Source organism: Rattus rattus, chromosome 8, assembly GCF_011064425.1.
Source record: "Rattus rattus isolate New Zealand chromosome 8, Rrattus_CSIRO_v1, whole genome shotgun sequence".
Lineage (NCBI taxonomy): Eukaryota > Metazoa > Chordata > Mammalia > Rodentia > Muridae > Rattus > Rattus rattus.
This window is the reverse complement of record NC_046161.1, coordinates 42,909,674-42,915,673: the sequence shown is the minus strand read 5'-3', so window position 1 is coordinate 42,915,673 and position 6,000 is coordinate 42,909,674.

Genomic DNA, 6,000 nt, shown 5'->3' with positions numbered 1-6,000 from the left:
TATATATATATATACATATATATATACTCATTTGTTTGTGCTTTTTCCTTTTTGAGATCTACCTATTTTTATTTTATGTGCATGGGTCCCTGCATGTATGTCTGTTTATCATGTGTTTGCAGTGCCCAGAGGAGGAAGAGGGCATTGAATCCTCTTCAATTGGAATTACAGAGAGCCATTGTGTGTGCTCTTAACTGCTAATCCATCTCTCCAATCCCCTTTTGTTTGTATTTTGGAGACAAATCGTCTCAAAACAGTCCTGGTTAGCATGAAACTTGCTATGTCAACCAGGATGGCTTCAAATCCCATTTGCTTCTGTCTCCGGAGTGCCGAGCATATGTCCAAAAATGCAGCCCGTGACACACTCTTCAGTGAAATGCTTGTGGACACTCATCAGTGTTGTCATATTTTTTCAGTTCTGTGTTTCTTCTCATTATTGAATGAGACTTCGTTTTATGTATACATTCTATGAGTAAGCGTGTGTGTGTGTGTGTGTGTGTGTGTGTTAATGTGCACATCCATATGAATGTGGGCACCAGAGGTCCATGTTTGGTGTCTTTCTTCATTGCTCTCCATTTACATGTTTTGGACAAAGTCTCTCTCTCTCTATGTGAATGTGTGTATATAAGTGTGTGTGTGTGTGTGTGTGTGTGTGTGTGTGTGTGTGCGTCTTTGTGTGCTGCTATAAAATCCTTTAAAATTTATTTTTATTTTATATGCGTGGGTCCCTGCATGTAGGTCTGTTTACCATGTGTTTGCCACTAGAATTTCTATATATTAGCCATGAGAATTTATTTTTAAAGAATACATAGATACATACATAGATACATACATTCATACATATATACATACATACATGCAAACATACATACATACATGCAAACATACATAATTATGTAGCCAGCCAACATCAACAGGCTACAAGGAGGTCTCACCAGCCCATATTACTAATTGGGGAGCAGTTAACACTCATGTTTTTTGTGGAAAGGAGTCTTGTTTTCTTTAGGGGTATGGCCCCTGATAGGTGTAAGGTTCCACACCCATGAGTGTGTGATCTGTGACAGTTGGACTCGGTGGAACATATTAAAAAAACAGAAAAACTAAATTTAAAAACAGGAAATGAAGTTGGAAGAGGAACTGGGAGGGGGATCAAAAAGAGTTAGAAGTTGTTGGAGTGATTATGATAAAAATACACTATATGCACTATGAAATTCTCAAAGAAATTCTTCTGGTCAGAGAAGTGGCTCGCCGATTAAGAGCACTTGTTACTCTTCCAAAGTCCTTGGGGTCCAATTCCCAGCACCCACATCTGCACTCCTAGTTCTTGGCACTCTGATACCTCCTTTCCGGCACTGGACGTGCAAGCAGTACAAGCAGGCATGCAGACAAAACACTTATACACATAAATTTTAAAAATAAAATGCATATACTGAAGGCACATGTTTGTATGGTATATATCTACACATAAGAATTTATATTTCAAAAACTGTTAGACCAACTCATAACTTCCTTGTAGGAACAATTGAAAGAAGCTGACTAATCTTATTTTTCGATCAGACTTAAGTGTCGGTGAGCAGCGAAGACAGTGGGCCTTGAGACATCTATGTTCTGGAGAAAAAACTAGGGCAAGAGCAGAGTAATTTAGGGAGATAAAAGGAGAACAAATCAACATCTTGAAAGTACGAATGCATTTTAAATATGTCAAAGACCCCAAAACACAGACTTACACTCAGCAAAAACAGCCCTCAGAATAAAAGTAAAATAAAAAGGAAAATGTGATTTTGAGAATCTGCCACTGGAAGATTTAAACTTTCAGAATATTATAGGCAGACATTACTAAGAAAAAAAAAAGTTCCTCCCTACATGATAGAACAGAAATGCAAGGAAGAATGCAAGATGAGAAGCTAAATGAAGAAGTAGTCTATGACAATAACAATTTATAATGTATAAACAATATTTATTTTTAATTAAAATACATGGACATGCTAACAACAACAGAAATGTGAGATGGTTCAACATAAACAGAGTATAATTTTATAACTTCCTTCACTTCCTGGGAAATATTTAAGTGTAAATTCATTTTAGAAACTAAAATAATACACGGAGAGCTGAAGAGATGCCTCAAGAAGTAAAGTCCCTTGCCACCGAGCCTGGTGGCCTGAGCTCATTTCTAGAACCCGAGGAGCAGGAGAGAACTGACTCCTGCAAACTGTCTTCTAACCTCCACGGCCACAGTGGTGCGTACGTTACAGCACTTGCTATCTTTCGTGGAGTTCTATTTGAGGAAGTTCTCATCGAAAACAACCAAGTTTCCTATTTGTAACATGGTTTGAAATTGAGCTACCTTGAAAGGCTTTTTTCTGATTCATCAGGGTAGTTGCATAACTTTTTAAAAATGCATTCTCAAGCAGGACAGGTTACACTAATAGATTTTCTGAAGCCAAAGCGCATGACCACTGCTGGGTGAAAGACAGGTTATAACATACATCTCAACTTCTGTATGACCCTATTGTTGGTGAGAGTACAAATTAATACAGTTAATTCATGGCACTGTCTTGCTTGCCTGCTGTTTACCTGGACCTTAGTTCTACACTGTGTGTAAATCATAAAAGATCTATCACACAGGCACTCACACACACACACACATGTGCACACACACATGTGTGCGCACACACACACACACACACGTGCACACACACACATACACACACGCACACATACACACACACATACACACACACACACACACACAAATCCAGGACAACATCTTATTTTAATAGATTATGTAAATTCTGCATGTGAATAACATGGACTTTACTATGTATTACAAAAAACAGTTAAGAAAAATCTCCTGGAAGACTTAAACCTAGCATTCAGAAGCAACTCCCTAGGCTCACGTTCAAGGGGAAACACTCAGAAAAGCAGCGCTAGAATGAAAAGAAAACCACCTCTACACGGTTCTTCATGTACGTTAAACACACTCACAGAGTACACATCCAAAGACAGATTTTAAAAAGACGAGTCTGCTTTTCTGACTAAAGAAGAAAACAACCTTCTACCAAACGGAACCAGTCCAACCAAACTCACCTCTTAAAGCGGGAAGACTCCTTCCCTTTAGAAAGCTTTCCAGAACAAGTTTAGAGCACACTGATCTTTCTCATGGCCCCACGGCACATTCACATATCCCTATCAGGATCCTACTGCATGCGAAAAGCCAAGCTAAGCAGTATGATTAGCTGCAAAGAAAACATTGCAGATATTTGGTGTGATGACATCCCCAGGTGGGTGTGACAAAGGTCTGTTTCCCCCAGATTGGAGACCCATCCAAAGGTTCAATCCCTCCCACGTCTAAGTGAACTGAGCCTGCTGGGCTTACTTACAGAAAGGAACACTTGTGACTCTAAGGCAGCTGCATCTACGACGCCGGAGGCAGCATGGAGCATGAGTGTTGACTCAGAAGCAGAGGCTGGCCCTGGAGCTCTCTGGCCCAACCTTCATGCAGCTCTACCGGAATGACAACTCTATTGCTTTTATAACTTTTGGGCGGAGGCTTTGTAATCTTGTAGTTTCTGAAACTCTAGAACATTTTTAGATTCTGGTCCTGAGTTTTTGTTTTTTTTTTTTTTTTTTAGGAGCTGGGGACCGAACCCAGGGCCTTGCGCTTCCTAGGCAAGCGCTCTACCACTGAGCTAAATCCCCAACCCCCCGGTCCTGAGTTTTAAGAACCTCTCCTTCTAGGAATCTGAAGAAAACAGATGCAAGACGCTTTGTAGCAGAGAGAGAAAAAAACAAAACAAAACGAAACGAAACAAAACAAAACAAAACAAAACAAAAAAACCCAACGAAACTCCAAAAACAAAAACAAAAAAACCAAAGCCCCCAAAACAAATATTGTAGAAAACAAAGTATGAATGAATCACGGGAGGAACAGCAAACAAAGGACTGTCAAACCATCCTCTTCCTTTTCCCCTGTGACAGCCTTTTTCTCTCCACTTGGTGCGTAGCGGCGGCGTAGAGACATCCTCCTCCCTCGTCCTGTTTCAGCTTTCAAAATGAATGTGGTTAACGAAGAGAGCGTAGTATTTGGCAACGTGGGAAAAAAAAATCTATCAAACACAGGGAACGGAAAAGAAGGGTGGGTGGAGGGAGAGTGAGGAAAAGAGGAAGGGGGGAGAGGGAGGAGGGAGGGGAAGAGCGGGAGAGAGAGGGAGAAGGAGAAGGAGCAGGGACAGCAAGAAGAGTAGAACACATGAACTCCGAGGCAAGAGAGGCCGGAAGGAAATGAATTACCACCTTGTTTTCTCTGCATTGGGTCCTCCTTTCCTGTTAAGTTTTTTCTCTCAGGTCATTACAACACCCAAAACGGCAGAAAGGGCAAGATACCCATTTTGGTTGGCGGCAGATTCTAGCTAGTAGCTGTGTCCATGTGTGTGGACAGAAGCAAGGGACCTAATATCTATACCAAAAGGGACCCATGAATGCCTTAGGTCCAGCATAACCATAGAAAAAGTTACCAAACGGGGGCTGGGGGTGGGACCTAAATAAAAATAAAAACTGGCCCCCGAGAGCCAGTGGTTGCCAGCTCTGGAGTCCCTCCTCTGCTTGAGGAGGTATGGGGTGGGTGTAATGCTTGTCAATGAACTTTGCTTTTGTTTGCTCTGAGCTCTTTTAATTCTCCTGTTTATGGACAAAAGGAAGCCATCTGCTAGCTGGTATTGGTTTTCACCAAGCAGCTGGGATTGGTGAGGGTCTAACTTAGTCTCAGCGTCCCCGGGGACACAGTCGAGGTCTGGGTTGAAGGAGAATTTCAACAAAAAGGATAGAGCTAGTCTCGGCACTGTAAGCCCTTCAAAAGACTTCTGGGAGAATCCAGAGAGTGGGAAAGGGGTGGTGGTGGTCTTAAGGGAATGGACCAGGAGAAAAGTGCCGAGGCCAGTGCAGCCTTGAGCACCACAGGGACCTAGGAAGGAAGGTAATGTAGACAGAGACAGGAGGCTCTGGGTTCACTTCAAGAGTGAATAACTTTTATTTTCCCACCGCTGTTTGTGTATTGCTTTGCTAACTACCAGAGAGAGTACTGCAAACAGAGCCTGAGGAAACAGTGCCTTTAACCTCCTTTTCCGCTTCCTTCTGCACTTTGTTGCCTGAGAGGCTTTGTTTTGTCCCAAAGGCATTCCTCCTAGATTTTATCTAGTACTATCAGTCGTTTGCAGTCACCGAGTCACGTCTGAGTCAGAGTTTGTGTTTGAGTGAGGGACTGCAGATCATCTCCAAAAATTAAACATAGGAGGAGGAGAAGGGACAGTAAAATAACAATAAAAGTGTCCGAGGAAGTTGTAAGAAAATAGGCCATTAACTACTATTTTAAAAGGTCTGTATAATCTGTGTAATTATGTATGTAACAACGGGAGGAGAGGCCCTTGGTCCTGCCAAGGCTCAATGGAAAAGTGTAGGGGAATGTCAAGGCTGGGAGGTGGGAAGAGGTGGGTGGAGGAACACCCTTATCGAAGCAGTGGGCGGGGGAATGGGATAGGGGGTTTACGGATGGGAAACCTGGAAAGGGGATAACATTTGAAATGTAACTAAAAAAATATGTAGGGGTTGGGGATTTAGCTCAGCAGTAGAGCGCTTGCCTAGCGAGCGCAAGGCCCTGGGTTCCGTCCCCAGCTCCAAAAAAAAAAGAAAAAAATATATGTAGTTTAAGTTTCCTCACTTGGGCTGACATGGCTCCCTCCAAGAGCTGAAGACCACCCTAATAAAAACTCCAATCCCAGACACAAGAAGCTCGCTCAGGGCTGTCCAAGAGGCTCTCAAAACAGACAGCCTATTACTATTGTCCCTGGTCATTCCCCTGAGGTGGAGGGAAATCCCTATTGCTAAAGCCACCATACACTTCCGAAGCCCCTGTGCTGGAACTAACCTGCATGTTTCTTTCTTGAGGAAGTCTAGCTTTTATAGTAGCAGAAAACTCTTTGCAATCTTCCAAAGGAGGGAAGCAAT